This window comes from Martes martes (genome assembly GCF_963455335.1).
Source record: "Martes martes genome assembly, chromosome: 4".
Taxonomy (NCBI): Eukaryota; Metazoa; Chordata; class Mammalia; order Carnivora; family Mustelidae; genus Martes; species Martes martes.
Window position 1 is genome coordinate 62,819,912 of NC_137891.1, and position 22,542 is coordinate 62,842,453.

Consider the following 22,542-nt stretch of genomic DNA (forward strand, 5'->3'; position numbering starts at 1 on the left):
TACAAAAAGGATGGGTTCTATTAATCATGTATTCTGACAGAAATATGTTTTTAACATCCAAGAATGTGACTGATATTCAGGTGAATCATTTCAAAGGTGACTGAACGGGGCAGCCCATCTCTCTTCCCTGGTTGCTCTCAAGAAGTCCTGAGGACCCTGCCATTGGCATCAAGCCTGTGGCTCAGGTGAGAAGCCTGAGAAAAAGGACCCGCTGTCTGGTCCCATTGTGTTAGTCCTGCTTGTACTCACATGGAATGCTTCCATTAATCCCTTAAACAAAAAGTAGACCCTGGAATCATTCAGGGACTAAACTGTCTCTGTCACCTACCCCCTTTCTAGACTAATGGGACCTGGGACCTTATGTTATCCCCTGGATTAGGGATTCTAGTCTTCTCCACGACCAGGTCTATGGTTAGAAGGTGGTGTTGATCTTACATTTCTTTTACTCTGAATTGTTTCTCTGTGTAAGGACACCCTCAGTTAAAGGGAAAGAAGGGGTTCTTAGTTGCTATTTTGGAAAGAGTGATAGGAGTGTAATGCCCACTTCCTCAAAGACATCCATGTCCTAAATCCTGCAGGCTGTAAATATGTTAGGTTATGTGGCACAGGGGATGTAGAGTTGCAGATGGAATTATGGTTGCTATTTGGTTGATCTCAAGTAAGGAGATGATCTTGGTTTATTTGGGTGAGCCTAATAAGCAGACGATGGAGGGAAAAACGGAAACAGAGTCTGGAGAAGTGACAATAGAAGGTCCAAGTGGTGCCATATCAGAACTGAACCCATACTTGCTGGCTTTGAAGATGGAGGAAGGGGCCACAGAGCCTTCAGAATCTGGAAAAGGTAAGCAAAAGGGTTCACCAACAGAGCCTTCAGAAAGGATCGCAGCCCAGCTAACACATGGACTTTAGCTCAGTGCAAGCGGTGCTTGACCTTTCACCTACAGAACTGATAAATAATAATTTATGTTGTTTCAAGCTACTAAGGGGGTAGTAATTTGTGACTGTAGTAACAGGAAACAGATACAACCTAGAATGAGACAGTGAGAATCCCCATTTTCATTAGGAAACATTTTCAGACTCAATGCTTAACTTTTCATAATAGAAAGGACTATTGCGTTTTCACAGGCGTTTAATAAACATGCAATCATTTTCCAAGGACCGATGGCTACCTTCCTGTAAGGAAACATGATTTTTTGGAATGCTTCCTTTTGCACCTTTTGATTTCTTATGCTCTGATAATATGTACAGGGGAAGTGTTAAGTGGAGGTAGTTATCTATAGGTTTCCATTTTCAGCTGGAGTCTCTTGAAAATTGACAAAAAGATTATTTCCTGGGGAGGGGGTCGGTTCACAGTCAGCACAAACACTATCACTCTAATTCTTTATCTTATTCTTTCTCAGTAGCTAATCTCCCGAAGGATGGAAAAAAAATGGAGGGAGCAGATATTATGCAAATTGTTTCAAGAGAGCATATTATATGCATATTATTTTAGGAACAGGAAAGGACACTGGAAAACCCACCCACCATGGGACCGCACCTGCCCCGTGGACCAGATGTAACCGTGTTTGAAGAACTCCACAGAAGCAGGTCGCCTAGATCCTCATGGTAACTGAGGGGATTCTATCCTAAAGTGTCTTTCCTGTCTCAAGGTGTGTGAATAATTTGTTCAACTTGCTTCTACATACCATTACATGCCCCCTAAGGGCCTTTTATCGATAAAAACTTGTGCTTAATTACAGTGGCAGACTTGTTATGAGTCATGGTCTGCTGGAAATAAAAAAAAGATAAGATAATTCACCTGCAATTTTTTTTTAAACAAGCAAAATGTTATGTATATAATGACACTGCCTCTAATTTCAGAACTGCAAATTAGCCATTAGAATCCATCTCTTTGTTGGTCATGGTCACATTCCCCAAGTTTCACCCAGTACTCAGGTTCCTCTTTCCTCTCATATACCTGTTTGTGCCTAGACAGTCAGCAGAGTAGACTGTGTGTAAAACAGCGAGTGCCATAGCTCCAAGTTCCCATCACTCTGGTTGGAGCTTTGGCTCCCTCATGCAGGGTCCATGTCCCCTCATGCCTGGCCCTACTCTCACTGCTTGGGCCTGCTGACTAATCCCTGTTTCCTGACCATTAGGTATAACGCTGTCTCCTTCCGACCTTCTGGAGAGATCTATGTGCCTATCTTTTGCAGCCTTGACTGCTGCCTGGGTCTTGTGGTACTGATTCCTGCCTGGTTGCCCTACTCCACAGCCACCCGTCTACTGGAACGACAAAGCCCCAACTGAAGAATGCCCTGGTACAGAATGTCTTACGTTCCTCTAGTCTATCATTAGTACCAGGGTGCTCAGTGCGTGGCCACATCGTGAAAGATTTTGAAAAGCTTCAGCCTCCTAAAACCAATAAAATTTACTTGGGTCCTGGAAATTTGGACTGGCTTCTAGCAAACCACAATTCGGGAGCAGTTATTTTTCACAAGCATGCAGTGTTAGCTACTTAATGTTATAGTGACTCCCTGCTATGCTCCCTTTCTAGGTTACATTCATGTAGAGGAATTTATCTGCCTTGACCTTGATATTGCATGAAGCAAATTCTGTAAATATGAGACAACATATGGTCCTCGTGTCCAGCCTGTACCAATGGGGCCATTGCCCTTGATCAGGGTACCCTCCCAGTAGGGTACCGTTGTAGCTTCCTATCACCCAGCACTGTGAGCAGCCATTGCTGCACGGCTGCCATTGGCACTCCTTGGAACAGAAAGTATAATGGACTTCAAAAAAAGTAAGAATTAACATCTTCTACTGGAATAGTACCTTATAGCTTAGCAACTGTTTTCATGTTTACTTTATGTGGATGTCACGAAAACTGAGAACTAGCAGAGTAGTTATTACTATCTCTATTTTACTGGTGGAAAGAGAAGCTCAAAGAGTGACTCTTTTCTTTTTTTAAAGATTTTATTTATTTATTTCTCAGAGAGAGAAAGCACCAGCGGGGGGAGTGGCAAACAGAGGGAAAAGCAGGCTCCCCACTGAGCAAGGAACTCAATGTGGGGCTCGATCGATTGTGGGACCCTGGGATCATGACCTGAGGCAAAGGTAGATGCTTAAACAACTGAGCCACCCAGGCCCAGAAAGAGTGACTTTTTCAAGTAGGTTGTTAGTCTGCTTCACAATTTGGAGTAGAAACCAGTATTATAAACTCTGACTTGAGTATTCTATTTAATACACCCCAAAACGTGTACAGATAAGGCAGGGGAGAAAACCCCAAGGGCACAGTGATTTCTACTTGAAAGGATGGAATGCCTGTCTTCCATGATGTCCTTCATGACCTTTCTGTAAGAAAACCGGCCTTACCATGCATAATACCTTGGGCTTTTTATGAACTCCTCAAACTCACAGCACATTACTGCATACAATTGTGCACATATCTTTCTCTTCTGATTCGACTATGCACTTCATACAAGATATGTCCATATTTCTTTAGGTTTTGGCCCAATAAATAAATCACAGCAGTAGTTAAAATTTACTGAGAACTTCATGTGTGCTTACACTATTTTAAGTTTTTTAAATTAATTCATTTAGTCTACACAAAATCCCCATGTGAATCTATATAATCTATTGAACTCCTCAATTTTACAAATAGGGAAACCAAGTCACAGAAAAACAAATAACTGTCCCAGATGATAGAACTAAAGAATGCAGTGTTACTGCAAGGTCCCTGCATGCCTCCTTGGGCTGAATGAAGTCCATTTTGTATCAGACAGTTGTGAGTGAGAATCTTCTAGAATTCTATTATAGTCCTTGTTGATGCAAGCACCAAAGGACTAAATCTCCTGCCAGTGGGTTGACTATAAGCAAATCAGGCTGGTTGAGAAAGGCGGGTCTGGAGAACTGATGGACGCAGGTTGGCAGAGGGAAGACAAGGGAACATAAGAGAAATTGGCAAAAATAAAGCATAGGTAAGGACCGAATTTGGCTACCAGATGTAGAGTAATGTTAAATCCTCCTACTGAATCTCACTGTGGCAGCAGCAGATCCTCGAAATAACCTGGAAGCTAACCATGAACGTGTCAAAATGGTTGTCACTCCACTCAGTGAGAAATGTACTGAGGGAAACAAGCTCAGGGGTGGTTCTCCATTCTTCCCTACCAAGCTGTTGTGTACTGACTTCATGCAGTAGCTTCTCAGTATCTGAACACCCAGGCTGGACTCAGTCTCCTCTGTTCGGGTAAGTCGCAGCCAGTATTCTCCCTGCTTACAGACTCAGGAGTGCTCTTCTGAAACCCAGATTTACTCTGCTTTATCTTTTTCTTTCCCAAAGTTTTTTTTTTTTTTTTTTTGTATTGGTTTCAGATTTCTTCTTTGTAAAATAATAATAAAAGAACAGTATGTACTTTTATTAGTGAGTCATGGGCTAAGCTGCTAAGACCTAGACATCCTAAAACACAGTGACTTTAAGATGATGATGTTTCCTCCTTTCTCATTTAGCAGGTTAGAGATAGCAAGCAGTCCAGGTTACACAGGAGCTGTGCTCCACAAGATCATTCCAGGGAAGCATGTTTCTGGAGCCTTGCAGCTTTACCATCATCATGAATGTTGTCCTCATTTGATCAACTATAACTATGTCATGAGTCAGCCCACTGGTGACTGGTAGGAGAAGAAATAGTGAGCATCCTTTATGAAGGACGTGACCAGAAATTTGCTCATAATACTTCCTCGTATAGCCCATTGGCCGAAATTTAGTCACATGGCCAGACCTAGCAGCAAGGGAGGCTGGAAAATATATTTTGAAGATGGACATCCATGTGCCTAGATCATACTTGGGGTAGGGAGGTTCTTACTCAGTGAAAGAGGGGAAGAGTGGCTACTAGAGAACAATGAGCAGTATTTCTTATGTTAACTTAGAAGGTTGTTTTAAAGATTAATTAAGTAACTATATTTAAAGTACTTATTGTATTGGTAGTATAAAATGAATGCTTTCAAATCTTGTGTTAACTAATAGTTGTTATTATTTATTGATGACTATTATGTGCCTAGTATTTATCTAAATGCTCAGAACAACCTTGTTGTTATTATTATTATCCTGATTTTATAGAGGTTTCTTTCTTTCTCTTTCTCTTTCTCTCTGTCACACACACACACACACACACACACACACATTCAGATCCAGCTCTGTCAGGCTGTATATCATATGCACTTTTTAGTAGGACACTTTGTCTTCATTCTGCCATTAATTTCACCTTCTCTGCTAATTCCCACCTAAAAGTCCTTCCTTTTTAATTATTTCTATCTGAGAGAGGTCAACATTAGAGATAAGTGAGAGAAGTGATTGGAAAAGCAAGGAAGGAGCACTTGTTAAGTTAGAAGCTTGAAAGTTTAGCTTTTATCTGATGGGCAAAATGTCACTCAGGGAAGTTCTTGAATGAAGAAGTGATGAAATGAAAGAGATTTTAAGGATAAGTATCTCACCAGTTAGATATTGGTACAAAGGAGAGTTAGAATAGCTAACTTGTCATGAGGTAGGCATGAAAAGTCAAGGTTAATGACTGTGAGAATGGAAAAAGAAAGTCAACCTTTTGGTTGAACCTGAGAGACATTATGAAAGATATCTGGGAAGGCTTTATTATGGAATCATTTTTGTGGGAAACTCTTTTCAATTTTATTGCAACACCATTATCTGTAACATAACTTTTTGAAGACTAAACTCTTGCTACTCTTTGAAAACCTAAGTCATGCTGTAATTCCCCAAAAAGCATCCCTTAAAAAAAAAAAGATTTTATTTATTGAGAGAGAGAGAGGGTGTGAGTTGGGGAAGAGGGGTAGAAGAAGACTGAGAGAGAGAATCTCAAGCTGACTCCACTCTGAGCATGGAACTCAGGAGGGAGGGGTAGAGGAAGAGGCACTCGATCTCATGACCCTTAGATAATGACCTGAGCCAAAATCAATAGTTGAATGCTTAACCGACTGAGTCACCCAGGATCCCCAAGAGCATCACTTTTTAAGATCTCCATGATACAAATTTAAGAGACTATGGAAATAGTAGTAAAATTAGTAGTAAAAAATAGTGGGAAGGAATGTTGATTTGGGAGGATGAAAGTAATATTTTGTGTTTTCCGCATGCTAGGTTCCATATATTGGTACATAGCACTCAGTTCAAGTGTGACTCGGGTGCAAAAAGACATGCAGAACATAGATCCAGAGTGAACACAGACACCCAAACCTATCTAATCATCTTTGAAGAAACGATTTTGAAACTGAATATCCAGGCCAGCCTCAGTTAGGTGATACACAGATGAAGAGAAGCCAGTAATGGAAGAAGAGGCAGAGAAAGACAGACTACAGAAAGAAGATTGGATTTTGAGTCAATCCGGATTCTGCAATTTCCTAACTGACTTTGCACAGCTCTTTTAGGCTATCAGTAGGAAGTCTCCTCCCAAGTACAAGGGGGTTGGACACTGAACTCGTAAGTTCTTTCAGAGGGTAAAGATTTGATGTTTCCAGTTAGAAAGTGCGGGTAAGTTTCAAGAGTAGAATGTTGGTTAAAACTGTCAAATGCGGTGACTTTCTACCCATCCCTTGGCCCCATGTGCGCCTTTTCCACCCCATTTCAAAATTCTAGTACCACAAAAGAAACATTGATGAGCATGTCAGTATCAGTAATTGCATAATAAATAGTAAATCATAATCATAATAAATTCTGATGTCCCATCAGAATTTAATGAAAGCTTTGTTAAGTTTTATGGTCTGACAACTTTTACTTCTGTCATTTCCTTCCCAAGTTTCACAGATTGGCAGACACAATATTCCAAATGCAAAAATAAATAGGGAAACCATACTTTTTATACACAGGCGACTGTCCCCTGGGGGTTCTAACAGAAGGTCATAGGTGTGAAACACTTTGATAAAATAGTACTTTGAGGACTTAAAATAATATCTTTTGATTATAGAGGATTTTGTTTTCATATGAATGGATTTGATTTTGCTGGGCTATCTCTATTTGCAGAGTTTGCTAGATCTTGGCACCTTGGATCCACCCTGTCAGCCCCCACCTTTTCAAAATGAAATTGAAGGGCTCAGTGTGTAAACATGATATTGAATCTACCTACTGCCAAACCCTAGGGCACAAACACATTAATTCAATTCCCTCACCAAAGGAAAGAAACTCAAACCTAGCTAGCATTAGTGTTTGATGGAAAAATACAGTTTTTCTCAGCTGAATGAGAAAAAAAATCTTGTTAGCAACCAGTTTAACAATGTATTAATATAGTTTTTACAAGTTATTTTTTCTTAATCTTTTGTGGAAGGATATTTTTTTCAATTTAATTGCTTTTTTATTGGCAAAGAAAATTTTGACTCCAGTTTCTCTGTTTAGTAAAAGGGTCTTGCTGATCAAAACAAACATTTTCCTCAAATTTATAGATATTAAATGGTTTTATTTACTTTTTTTAAGAGACAAGAATCTTTTTTTTTTTTTTTGAGACAGTTTAAAAATTAAACCCAACAACTCCTGCTTTAAAACCTTATTTTAAAAGTATAAGTATAGGTACTGGAATCTATATGAAAATATTACTTGCTAGGGTGATTATGAATATACGCCTTGGGGTCAGAGAGTCAAATCCTCGCCCCATAACTTTCAAGTCAGGTGACATTGGTAAAGTCACTTAAATTCTCCTGGCCTCATTTTCCTTGTATATAAAATAAGGACAATAACAGCATCTATCTCATCATTTTGTTTGGAGAATTAAGTGAAAGGGTACAACTATGAAACTGACACATAAAAAGCACCACAAGTCTAATGCTATTCTCATGACTATTGTTATTTTTTTTTAAAGATTTTATTTATTTATTTGACAGAGAGAGATCACAAGTAGACAGAGAGGCAGGCAGAGAGAGAGGGGGAAGCAGACTCCTTGCAGAGCAGAGAGCCCGATGCAGGGCTCCATCCCAGGATCCTGAGATCCTGAGCCTGAGCCGAAGGCAGCGGCTTAACCCACTGAGCCACCCAGATGCCTCTTGTGACTATTGTTATTATCTTAAGGAAGCAGAAACTTAATTAAGAAAATTACAAAACCCTAAAAAATCAAAGCTCAAAATAACCTCTACCAGCTAAACTGAACATAGAGTGGATGAACAAGTTTTTCTTTTCCTGATCAAATATTTGGGATGGTCACAAATGTTTCACATTTAGATTTCTTATTATATTTGTCATTATACTTTTGTGAAATTCTAGAGGAAATTTCAGAAGATGTTATCATACTTCTGGGAGAGAGAGCATGGGCAGTTGCATAATTGGTTGGAAAAATGTTTTAATAAGGAAAATATTTAAGAATCTTTACCTGTTCTTCCATTTATTTATATGTCTATTTATGTCTAGCCTCATTCTAAAAATAGTGTGTGGTAGTAATTAGGAGATTAAAATTTGACTAGTTAAACTTAATAACTGATGGAAATAGAAAAAAGATGTTGGACAAAATAAAGAATGAGATAGGGAAAATATATCCAAAATATAAATATGAAGAGTTCTAATTCACTTAGGATAAGATATATTGAATTATTCTATGGAAAAATAAAACTTAGCATAAACTGAAGAAGTATCCATCTTAACAAAGTTCTCTTAGCTTTGTAGCCGCAAGAAACAAGACACAATTTTCCTAGGCACCCAGGAAATTCAGCATTGCACCGAAATGCCTCACTATAAAATATAGGACAGCGAAGACCCTCAGATAGGTGAGGTATCAATGTGATAAACACTTGTGAAAGACAAGCTTTCTTTACCAAATTAATAAAAACAGAATCTAATCAGAAGGAGAACTTAGCTGTACACTGAATAAAAAGATTCATGTCATCTTCAACAGTAGAGTGTACTAGTTTTAAAAAGAGAAACAAACAAGAATTAGTGATCTTATTTGCCCTAAAAATGCTTGTTAGATTCTTGGCATAGCCACATAATGTATGTGCTTTGGTGGAACACACTGTTTGTAGGTTTGGGGAATGCCAAGAGAAAAAAATTATAATCCATTCCAGACTTGTTGGAAACAACAAAACAGCAACAAGCAATTAGAAAAGTGTGGTTAGTGCTACAAAACTGAAGTAGGTGTAGAATGTTGTCACACACACACGTACACACAAAGGTGTATATATGTATAGATGAATTATATTGGTTCTGAACTTGTTTCATTTGTGAATTAGAAAGTAAGGCAGTGGGATTTCACATCTCCATACTTCCGGCCCATTATTGTCCTACATACAGCAGTGAATGTTAGCAGAATTATTTGTGAGGAACATCTTTTTAAATACAAAGCTAAGCAATTAATTCTTCGTGTGGTGACTGAAGATAGCATCTCCTCCTGGTAAGATTTCTTAAGATTTTCTACATGGATTTCATACAGATTTCCTGCTTTGGTTGAAAATACTATTCCTCAACCCAATTTGTTGTTATGCCTCATCAGTAAGCTGATGTGTGATTGGGAAGTTTAGATCAGTTAAAATATCAATTAATTACTGTGATATAGCAAACCCTATTAAAACCATTTTAACACTGTCTGAAATCTAAGCCTACACCACTGTTTTCCAAACTGGCATCAGTGATCAAGTTCATCAGTAAACATTCCATATCAACTATCACTCTACCCCCCAGAGATGCAAAATATGCATTAGAATATTAAATGCTTTTATAATTTTTTTTAAAGATTTTATTTATTCATTTGACACAGAGAGAGAGATCACAAGGAGGCAGAGAGGCAGGCAGAGAGAGGAGGAAGCAGGCTCCCCGCTGAGCAGAGAGCCTGATGCGGGGCTCGATCCCAGGACCCTGAGATCATGACCTGAGCTGAAGGCAGAGGCTTTAACCTACTGAGCCACCCAGGTGCCCCGCTTTTATAAATATTTATTTAAAAAACTTGTTTAACTGGGGGTTTCCCAGGCTTAATAATGAAACAGCTTTCAAAGAACAGCTATGAACATGTTATTAGACTCTGGACTTTTGTGGAATATAATCTGGACACTCTTGCCAAATAAAAGCCGTGTGAGAATAACTGTTGCTGGACCCCAAGGTCAAATATAACCTTGTAATGTACCTTTGGAACACATGCCGTCCTATAATACAGGCACCCCCTCCTTTCATGGTTATAATTGATCAAAATAAAGTAAGCATATTGAATGGTATCTGTGTTACCGGGAGGTTGTCAGAACCCTGTAAAGGCAAGTTCTTTAAGGGATTTTGTAAAGGAGGAAGATTGCCTTCTCTTATCTTCCACCTATGCAGAAGGTGGTTGTTTGGCTTGCTCCTAAGAGAGTAATTTACTGTTCAAATTAGGACAGTTTTGAGGGAGGAGGGTACCATTACTAATTACAGAGACCCAGGGCTGCCCTATGCAAGCGTGGCCACCTTCTTCTCTCTACAGACCACTGTTTCCTGACCCACTTAGGCAATTAAGAGGGTCAAAAGTGAGCCATTTGTTTAATTCCATAAATTTAGTAACGAAAAAAAAAATCAAAGACTAAACTGAAAAGAGCATTTGCAGCTACATGCCCTTCTCAGTTGACTACTTAACAGTTTCTACAGAAAATTCCTTCATCATGGTGACAACTATTGAAATGGAAGATATCATGAGGCATGAAAACAGGGAAGTGAAAAGATGAATGACTCATGCAATAATAGAGGTTTTTAAGTGACCTTTTTAAATGGAAAAGAAAGGGACGCCTGGGTGACTCCAGTGGTTAAGCCTTTAGACTCAGGATTTCAGCTCAGCTGATAATCTCAGGGTCGTGAGATTGAGCCCCATGCTGCACGTGGAGCCTGTTTAAGACTCTCTCTCGGCCTCCCCCACCATCTCCTGTGTGAGCACTCTCTCCCTGTCTCTGTCTCTCTGTCTCTCTCTCTCTAGATAGATAAATAGATAACTAAAATGGAAAAGAAAGCCAGGAAACAAAGTTCCCCAAAGCTCCCAAGTTACGGGATTACTTGGGTTTTGCTCATGAGGGATCATGAGGACAGACTGAAGAACTTAGAAGTTGGGTTTGAATCCTATTAGTTGTGCAGCTTTAGACAAATCATTTCTTTAAATCTCTGTCTTCTTTGCAAAATAAAACATTTCATGATACCTCACAGGGTTGAGTGAGGATCGAATGAGGCAGTGTGTGTGGAAATGCATTGAGAATCCTAACGGCGCTACTCAATCTTGTCATTTTATTTAATGTTTTACTCTAAGTAATTACAATAGCACCTCCAAAAGTTTCCTAACTGCCCTTCTAGATTTTCTGCTTTTATGAGGCAACAAGGAAATCCAGGCTAAGTATCTCACCAAGTTCTACATTTCTGTTCCTAGGCACCCCCAGAGAGAGATTTTTTAGAAGTTTTCTGTATCTGGGGGCATGAAATAATTTCTTTAAACTAGGCTGTAACAGGGAAGCAAAACAAAGAGAATAATTCCCCGGGCAGACACTAAACTGATAAATGGGCTGTGTGTCCGCAACAGTTACAAGTTAGATGGCTGACGCCATGCTTTCATACCAGAGGGTGGCTCCATTCAGAGGACTCAGCATGGTCCCATTTCAAGACACTTACCCTTCAGACAACATTAATAACCTCATCCCTTGCCAAAACTTTGTTGATTGTTGTTCAGAATAAACCAAGGACTCTCTTTAATGACCTTGCTTTAAACAGCCTGATAACATCTCCAATAACTTAAAAAACAAAGAAGCTAGGACACTTTGAGTTTAAATGAACCGATCTTAAACATGTTTTCCTTTTCCTGTACCATATGTGTCTAAAGGACATAACTCTCCCACTCCGCCACTTCCTTGCTCTCCACTCCGCCCACCTCTTCCTCACCAAGACAAAGAAACTTTGCACTTACTTCATTTATTCTATCATTTTCCACTTTGCTTTTGCGATTTTCCAGATCCTGGTGGATATTTTATATTTTGTATTTTTTGCCTTCCTGTTTGATTTTGTATTTCTATCCAGGATGAGAGTGAGTGAAGAGTGAAAATGGAGAGTTATTTCCTTGAACTCTTTTCATGACTCTGGAAAGAGGGAACAGCACATAGTGGTTGCAGCGTGGGAACAAAAATAAAGGGCACAAAAGAATAGTTTTGGTTTGAGATGCTGGTAAATACTGAGACTTCCAAAGTGTAATGTCTGTTTTTTTTTATAAGTGTCATTGTTACCACCTGTGAAAGTTCTGAATGATAGACTTTTCAATCATTCTGTTAACTACCTAGAGTTAGTTCTTGCAGAATGTTAGAAAAACTTTTTTACCTCAGCTTTAGTTTCCTATTAGCCTCGGGGTACTGCCCCTATATCCCTACAGACAATGAATTTTTTTTTTAAGTTCTCAGGATTATTTGTATATTCAAAGAAGACCAAAACAAGGAAATCTCAAAATAATTAAAGTCTTTCTCTTAAAATGCTTATTTATTTATTTTAGTGAGGGAGAGAAAGAACACACGTGAGTGCCTGAGTGACAGGGATGGGGGGAGGCATAGGGAGAGGGAGAGAAGCAGACTCCTTGCTGAGCGGGGAGCCTGATTTGGGGTGGGGGTGCTTGATCTCACAACTCTGAGTTCATCACCTGAGCCCAAATCAAGAACTGAATGCTTAAAAGACTGAGCCACCCAGGTGCCCCTCAAAGTAATTAAATTCTAATGATAGAATATGAGCTGTTGTGGCATGGGGATTTTTAAATATCTGGATTGCTTCAAACCACTTCCCATCACTTGGGTAAACACTTACTCTACTTACGGGTAGGCTGATGTCTCAGGTTCCACAATCCAAATGTAACATAACAAATTTATGTTTAAGGTGTTGACATTGTCCAACACTGGGAAATGTATCAGGTCCCAAGCTTGGAGTTAGAGATTTAAAAATGAATGAGGCATAGTCTCTGTCTTTCATGGATCGGGATCTAATTGAATAGTAACCAGAGAGAGGAAGATGACATTTAGCGAAGGTCCAGCTTGTGCTGGGTTCTGCAATGTATCCTCTCACAAAACAGAAAATCACAATGTAGGTATGATACATACGTGCTATCCTTAATTCCTGTGTTCAGATAAGGTATTGAAGACTTGGGGATGTTCAATTATTTGTTTTAAATTTTATAGCACAATGATGAATGACTTAGGTTTAATTAAGGAAATCCATATTCTTTGAACAAAAAACTTTTTCAGAAGAGTAGAGTTGGGCTTTCAGAAAATCTTTGAGCGAAGTGAAAATATTGCTTGCGGTCTTCAAAGTCTTTAATCTATTTCCAGATATCAAAATATTCTGTACATAAAAGCTTAAATGGCTGCATTTACAGTAAAAAAACATGCTTAATTATTGTGGGGGAAAAAGAAAACTTCCTTTAAAAATACAATTCTGAATTTCAAAAAAATATTCCATATTCATAACAATATGAACATATTGTTCATAAAAATATTCCATCCATATTTCCATAATATGTGAGAAATTAAAAAAATTATTTTTCCAAAAGGATTAACTTGTGGTCTTTTTGTGTAGCAAATATAATATTGAATGTGATAATACTGAAAAGCAATTTCCTAAGTAACAGTCAATTAATTAGTAATGTCCAAATATTTAAAGCTATAAATCAGACTATTAAACTGTTAAGTAAAACATATTCTAGCCTTCTATCTTGACAAATAGGACTTAATATAACAAATAAAATGTATGTGTGAAGTTGCATTATTAATATAACTTAAAATTGGCAAATATCAAAGGTGACTTTTATTCTTGTGCTTGCTTAAATGTTCTGATGATGGGCTAGTAATATTTGGATGAGTGATCACATTAAAACATACACAATTATAAGTTCTTATAAACTTAATATATAAGATTTATTTTTTCTTTTAACAAAATCATTAATTTATATTTTTTACTGGAATATTTTGAAATTATGTTAGTTTTACTCAAATTCTGAAATTTTCTTATGCAAGAATCTATTGGATTCAAGCTATCAGAGAGGAAAGAATTTGACAAGCTATTAATTTGTCCTTTCTCACACCTGAAATTTGGACCTTTTAAATGTTGCCCGCACTCCCAGTCAAGGTCTCTCTCTAACCATCAGAGTTGTAGTCAGTGGTGTATTGGAACCAGCTAATAGGGGCTTGAGAAAATCTGTTCATGGCAACGTCCCCAATTCTGTGGTCTGTGATATCACTTTGGGAGTCTGAAACCTGCCATTGGTGGGAGTATATATACTTTGGGAATCAGCACATTATACAAACCAGGTTCCCACTATACCTTTGAACTGGTTGTTAAACATCTGAATAGTGCTGGTTATGGGTTGCTCTGAGCATTGGTTTGTGAGTGACAGAGGTGAGCATGTGCCCTTTAAGAACTTTATTTTATGCTTGGGTTTGTGATATTCAGAGACCTCTGAAGCACTCTTGCCTCTCTTGCCTGGATATAAGGGCAACTCTGATTTCATTAGGTTGTTCTTCTCTTTAAAGCTGTCATTTCCTGTAATTCTCTAAGCCAAAAAATAATTTCAGAGAGATTATGAGTTTTCCCTTCCAGAGAGACTATACATTTTACCCATATTCATCCTATAACAAAAAAAAAGTTATGTTGGGCACCACCACACTATGAAATAAATATCCTATCTTAGTCTAAATTGATATAATGTTCTTAAATCTGTTTCTTCTTTTTCATGGTTACTCGAGAAATTTCACGTTACTGAATATTGATGCAATTAGAAAACAAAATAAATTGGATAAAAGTACCTAAGGAAGTGAGTGTGTGTGTGTGTGTGTGTGTTACTAAAATGGTATTAATTGTTTAGCTCTTAGAAAGATGGATTTTAAACTTGAAAAGATTCTTGATTAGTAGAAAGAAAGATACTCATAAAAAGATAGAACATTATAGGAAAAATAGGACTGGTCAGATTAGCTTTGTTAAATTACACTTACGTAGTATGTTAAAAAATGAAAAAGTTCACCGTATAACTCTTGTTTTAGATAATATAAAAAAGACAAAGCAGCTTGGTTGCCAGGAATCCAGCACGGTAATTAAGGACTGATACATAAAGCATAGAAGGAATCTGTGTAACTACCTAACACAAAACAGATCTTCCAATGTAGAATTATTTCCATCTTGTTCTTTATATGATAAGTACATGCTTAGACCAGAGCCCTGTCAACTCTTATAACATTCTCAACTACTCATACATTTCCCTCCAAGGCAAATAGATTAGTAATTCATACTTGGGCTTCATGAAAATACGATCATAAAAAATATCCTGACATATGTTGACTATCAAAGCTAGGTACTGTATCTTTTCCTCCCAGAATGAATTCAGCTCAGTTGATTAAGTGTGCTAAATATACTGTAGAGTTTACATTATAAATTAATTTAGTTCAAAATGCTTTTCTGTGCATATGTTTGTTTTTAAAAATAAGCTTGAATAAAATGATGCTCTGTGTTTAAACGTTGGATATGAAGGGAGTGTGTTCTCAGTTTTGAATTGGAGATTTGTTTCCACAGTTGAGCAGGAAGCTATTATCATTCTATAAGAAGCAGGGCAACTTTAAGGAGTAGAGATGTTAGGAAATAGAACAGAATATACATTTGTTCCTTGGTTTCCAGGGCAGGAGAATGCAAGGAGCTATGTAGTTGTAAGTTTATAAAGGTTTATAATGCTTATTTACCCAATCTTCCTTTGCAACACCTATTTACTCAAAATTCTGTCTATCATCTTGGTCATTTTTGCAGTAAATTACTTGGTCTAGTGACCAGGGCTTCAGGAAGGACTTTACCATGGGCTTCATGACATCCAGTTCCAATCAGAGTTCCCCATATGACATCCCTTCCAGTCACGAGCACTATTTCCACTTGTCTACCTGCTTAGTCCTTTGTCCAGTGTCACTTGGCCTCATGTAAATCTCTACCAGACACTTGGAGATGATCATTGTGCAGGGCTCATACCTTCAGCTTTTTCAAAAAGGAGGCACTAAAGTGTGACATGGGAAATGAGTGATGATTTGTAAAATGTCATTGCAAGGGCTATTTTATAGCCCTAAATGTATGATTGGACTGATACAGAGAAGGGACAAGGTGTAGCTCCCTTAAGTGAAATAAAAAGAAAAGAGGTAGTGGAGAGGAGGCACAGGGCCAGTGAACATAGAAAATAATCATGAAAATAGAATTTCACACAAAAAATCATGGTTTATAGTCAATTTTTCATGACTGAAGAGGTATCATTTCAGATTACAGAAAGTTGGGATGCCTGGGAGGTTTAGTAGGTTGAGCATCCAACTCTTGATTTTGGCTCAGGTCATGATCTCAGGGTCTTGAGATCGAGACATAGCACTGGGCTCTGGACTCAGTACTTAGTGTGGAGTCTGCTTGTCCCTCTCCCTCTGCTCCTATTTCCACCTGAGTGTGCTCTCATTTTCTCTCTTAAATAAATAAATAAATAAATAAAACCTTTAAGGAAACAAAGTAACAAAAATTCTTTTAACTTTTAGGCATTGTTAGAAATATAGAAAACAGATTTGGGGGTCATCTCATAGAATATTACTTCTTATATATCTGACACGTTTGTCAACAATAAAATAGTTTTTTATTTTATTTTTGTTTTTGTTTTATCTTATTTATATTTATATTTTTTTATTTTATTTTATATTATTTTACATAATCTATCCTGATTATACCATTTATTGATTTTATCCCCTGACATCTTCCAGATAAGAGAGGACTGGATCATCTTCTCACAACGTCCAGGTCTTTGTAGCTGTTTGTAGTGGCTGTTGTAAGGGTACTGTCCAGATCAGCGCTTCCTGACTGACACTTAATTCTCCCAGCTGTGGGGAGCATGGGAGCCTGATGGCTGTCACCTAAGTCATTCTGTGGGAATGGCCCCAGGCCAATAAGAGGCACCTCACTGGAGGGCTTATGCCAACTCCTGCCCTCCTCCCAGTGAAGGTCCAGTCTCTTTGACTCCATGGGACAACATTGAAGAGCCACAGCTCCAGAGCTCCACGTGGATTTTGTCCAGCCCTTGTTGAGATTCCATCACATTTCACTTCCCCTCTCTGTCTGATTTCATTTCTTTCAATGTCCCAGTACATGGCAATCCTAGAAAACCACCCAAACCTCTGGGTTTGGTCAGATCCTTTTGGTCAGAAGACCAAATCTCTGATTTGGTCTGATTCTCTTGATGTACATCAGGTGAAAATTTGATATTACACCGTTTGATGTGTTCCTGCTCACTGGGGCTGACCACCTGTTCTAGTCACCTGTATGGCTCCAGCGGGGCTCAATCCGTGAGCTCCTTACATCATAGCTTTTTAAAAAAATATACATTCTTATATAATCACTGCTCTCAAAGTGTGATTGTTATATTAGAGGGACTCTCACAAGCTGTGGCAAAGCTAGCTCTTCTTCAATCCTATGTATGTGTGTATGTATATTGAACTGTATTTAGCCAACATTATGGTGAATTTCACTTTGGAGCTTTTGATTTTCTTTCTTACCAGCAAACCTAAGGTCACACCATGAGAATCCACTGTGGGGGAAGGTCTAGGGTAATATGGAACCACCAAAGAATAGGTGTTCCAGGTCTTAATCTTTTTCTTCTGGAATGTTCTTTGGGTGTTATTAAGGTTTGTCTAATTCCCTTCCCCAATTATGAAGCCTGTAAATTCAAAGGTATTAGAAGAGGTGGTCTCCACTAAGCCACAAATGATCCCAATACACTCTATTCAGATCATCATAATCAAGAGGGAACTTCCAAGAGTTGGGGAAGAAATAGAGAAAATCTGCTTGGAGGTGGGTTTTTGTTCATCCACATAAGCAAAGAACAAGCTTGCAGCATCCATCACAAAAATAAAAGAAAATAAATAAAAATAGTATATAAGCTCTCCTTTCTAATCACATTCATTGCTGTAGGAGGAAAGGCTAAATAAAAGTAGTACTGATGATAAAACTTAAATTATTAATGATGGGTATTGCTCCATTTATCATCATTTTTTCATTAGAGATTTTAAAAATCTATCCTTAACAGCTTTAATGGAATGCTTATAAATTTTTCTTTGCTAACAATACACATATTAAGACATATTCTTTTTTTCCCCCTGAGTCTAGTTCTTTATATAAATGTTCAATAGTTTTCAGATTTGTGATTCTGGAGTGTTTCGTATATCTCTCCCCATACCCCATCTTTCATTCCTTGTATCACTTCTAATCTCCCTGGGCTTTGCCTCTGTTAGCTTGCTTAAACAGCTACCTCCTAATCCTATATAATCCGTTGGACTTAAGTGCAAGACTTTTTCTTATTTTCTCTTATAAATCCTGAAGTTTTAATGTAAAATCTCTACTCCTCTTCAAACTTTGGTTCTCTCTTTTTGGAATTATAACCAGTAGAAGAAACTTGAAATTCTAGCAACTTGCCTATACTGGAACACACATTCTTGTGAATGTAAAAAAAAAGTAAAGATATAAATGAATACAATGAATATACACTGGTATTTCACAAAGAAGGAATTTTAAAACACATACATGTTCTTTCCCTGCTTCATGTGCATATTGTTAATTTTGTGTGACATACTCTTTCCTATTCCATCCACCTGGTAAAATAAAAATCTGCTTATATTTGACTACTTTTTTGGAGCTTTCCTCACAGCCTGTATTTCCTTGGCTCTCTTTATGAACCATCTCAGCATTGTGTAGATGTTATTATGATCGCAGCTATCTCTTACATTACTTGTTTATTTTTACTTGTCTTTGGGATTTTACTTGACTCTGGGATTCTTGAAATAAAAATCTATGTACTATTCACCTGTGTATTTCCAGTGCGTAGCCTAGGGCAGAGTATAAATAAGATGTTCAGTGAATGGTGTTAAACACTTGGATAAAAGTCTGATTACAACGGTGAGAGTCTATTTCCTATTACTTTGTAATTTTTCAAGATGGATTACATTCTCATGATAACAAAGGGCACATAAATGAGAAGAAGTCATTCTGAGTTAGTTGATGATCAATATTTTTATTTTAAAAACACTAAGAATTATCCAGCTGATTGAAAAATAACAGTTGCACTGTTATTAATAAACCAACATCTTTGTGCTGCATTTGTTGTTGCAAAACCCTACCCACAAATCTATCTACAGAAAACATTAATTTTGGAAAGGCTACTAAAAGAAAAATGGTAAATTACTGAAGGGATAAAATCTAAAAACCCATCCTCCATGTGGGACTTTTTTTTCTTCCAGTTTATCCAGAGTCAGCTTTATTGTGAATTAATCATCTGGCAAGGATGAGAGTCAAAAGAATAGGAAAGGAAAGGAGTCTATTAAAACAAGTTCCCTGGCAAGTGGGTGGGATACTGAAGGTTGGTAGTTTCAGGATGAAACATTTCTGGAGCTCCTCTAGATATTTCCCAAGAAGTTCCACTGCCCTCTCACAAGAGATAATTGGTGTGTAATATTGGTCCAGAATACTGAAAGTCAGGAAGGCATTGTAGCCATGGGCAGGTTGTAAAAGGAGTCTTGACCTATACTGCCAGGCAGTCCCTGTAAGAGAGTGCTGGACCCTCATGCTCATCATAGCCGGCCAGCAGGAGATTGACATGATATGGGGTCTGACTCCGAAGACAGCCAGTCACGTTTCAGCATGTAAAATTAAGTGCTGCTATGGGAGACCATTCTTAATGATTTTGCATCTTATAAAGTGGCTCATTTTGCTGAATATATTCTGCAAACTGTACTGTGTCCCCAGCCTCTCTAGCACATGGGAGTAAGATTTCGTCACTCCTCTTAAGCATCTTGTCTTGATCGTCCTTCATCTGGACAACACTGCTAGTAGCCACTTGGTTGGAGGCGAGAAGGTCTTAGTCAGGGTCCTGGATGAGGTACGCCATAGTGGTGAGAGGCCAAGAGGACAGAGCGTGGGACTGGCCAGCTTCTCAGCCTCACCAGTGAGACATGACAAGGGACACCTTTATGCTCAGGAATTCCCTAAGAGGAATTGTATTTATATTTTTACAGATTTTAATGCATTCTTGTACCTAGAAAGTAGTGGATTTGTGCATATCATGGCTTTTGAATCCTCAGGTTTAGCTATGTACCATGGTTTTCTTGCTCTTTCAAAGGGAGGGTGGATTGCAGCAGGGGAATTAGAAGCTAAGAAACTGAAAACACATGCTTGTCTTCCAATGGGATTCCAATCCCTTAAAAAATAAACCTGGGCTTCATCCGTACGATAATTCTCTACATGAGCCATGGGCCACAAGGTGCAATTCTACATCCCTCTTTAGCTGTTATGAGACAGTGTCATGTGTTTCATGGCAAGATTCAGGAGACTCTTGCTTGGCTGTTAAATTTATTCTAACTGAATGATAGAATTTTATAACTGGAAACAATTTTATATCATTAAACTGACTTTCTTGTTTGATAAATGAATCACCAGAAATCTAAAATTGTTTAATGACTTACACAGGATTATAGAAATGGAAGCAAGGTCAGTGTTCTTTCCACTATACCAAGTTGACTTTATCAGGTAAGTTTTATTTCCCTTTAAACATCAAGAAAGTCTATATTTTTCTAAAGCTAGTGTCTGAATTTATTAATTATTCCTATTATGGTCAACATTTTACTTTCTCCCTACGTAAGCAGGACAACGCCACCTGAAATGTCCAGACTCTAGTCCTTAGACTCTGTAGTTGTTACCTTAGAAGGCCAAGGGGTCTTTGCAGATGGAATTAAAGTTATAGACTTTAAGATATAAGCTTCTTGGGTGGATCCAATGTTATCACATGGGCCTTTAAAAATGTAGGAGGAGGGTAGAATAGTAAGAGAGATGAGATTGAAGACGAGAAAAGAGACGTCTGAAACCCCAGAAGAGTACCATTGCTGGCTTTGAAGATGAAGGGAGAAAGCCATGAGCTAAGGTATACAGATAGTCTCTAGGAGTTTATAAAGGCAAGAAAACAGATTCTCCTGGAGGCCTCCAGAAAGAACACAGCCCTGCTAACATCTTCCAACCTTGTGAAACATGAAACAAGGGAACCAACTACGCCCACAAAATTCTGGCCACCAACTTTGTGGCAATTTGTTACAATAGTAATAGAAAAACAATACGTTCTTTCCCATTCCATTCATCTTCTCCATTTCCACAACCTCCTTATAATCATCATTACCATTATCAATTGTCATCATTATCACTGTTGCCCCCTTTTGTTGATTGCCCCTTAAATTAGGAGGTCCTGAGCTTAGTGCTTCAAATTCATTGTCTCTGATCTTTACAACAATCCTAGCAGGTAGACATTATGAGATGAGGTGACTGAATCAAGCAATGTGTCCTAGGCCACAAAGGTAAGAAGTATAGGGTCCTAGAGAGCCAGCTCTGGATGAGACATTATTTCAACTTCATAGGTGGGCAAAAGTGAAAATACTGTATTATTTACTTCTGCTATAATTTCCTTATGAGGGAAAAAGACTAAAAAAAACCCTTTTAAATTGACAAAGTCATTAAACCTTGATTGTCAGCAAGGTTTAACAATAGAGTAAAATAAAGTATGTGTTTATAGACAAGAAACTTAAAACATGTTTTAGCCACAGATATCTAAATGAACATAGTATTTTGAACAATCATATGGCATTAGAGGATACAATATAGTAAACATTCCATCTACAAGACTAGAGATTATTAAGATTAACTTTTGTGATTTTGCAGGAATCTTTTGCTGCTTAGATGCAGAGATTTTCTGATCTCTTCATTAACTGATCTAGTATTAAGTTCAAATTAGCTAAGCACTGTTATGTGTTTACATCATCTGAATTAATTGGCTAAAAATATGCATTCTGGTCTTAGAGTGTTGAAACAGTTAAGAATATGCAGGGACTAGATGCTTACCAAACACCATTTGCTGACGTTCTAAATCTGTAGATTGCAGGAAGGCCTGGAGGCTGCATGAGTCTGGGTTACCACTTAGGGCACCCAGTGCGAGGGCCAGTTGGAACCCAAGATGTAGGCAGTTTTAGTGGAGTTTTGAAATGGGACCTGGTGAACATCCTAGAAATCAGGGTGAGTGTTAGAAGGAAAAAACAAAAGATAGAAAAAAGACTCATAGAAACACACACACACACACACACACACACACACACACACACACACACAGACTGGTAGAACAGATCTAGAAAAAAGACTTTTTAAAAAAGAGGTGTCAGGAAAGATACCTGTAACTTAAAAAATTTTTTTAAAAGAAGTTTAGTGTTTTAGGGTATAGAGATTAGGATGAGTTAAGTTAAAACCAAAGAGATTTTAGGGTAGTTCTTTTATGCCCCACCCCATTTTTAAAGCATTTAGTCCTTCATGCAAAATTATCAAGCCAACAGCTAACTTTTGTTTTGTTTTGTTTTGTTTTGTTTTTTAAAGGATTTTATTTATTTGGCAGAGAGAGGTCACAAGTAGGCAGAGAGGCAGGCAGAGAGAGAGGGGGAAGCAGGCTCCCTGCCTAGCAGAGAACCCGATGCGGGACCTGATCCCAGGACCCTGAGATCATGACCTGAGCCGAAGGCAGAGGCTTAACCCACTGAGCC

General features: G+C 38.0%; 1 pseudogene across 1 annotated transcript; it reads right to left on the bottom strand.

Moving 5' to 3' along the window:
- Positions 1-19,246: 19,246 nt before the first annotated feature.
- On the bottom strand, positions 19,247-19,862 carry LOC308341602 (proteasome subunit beta type-2-like; annotated as a pseudogene). Its single transcript has one exon. The product of its transcript is annotated as a proteasome subunit beta type-2-like (transcript).
- Positions 19,863-22,542: the final 2,680 nt, after the last annotated feature.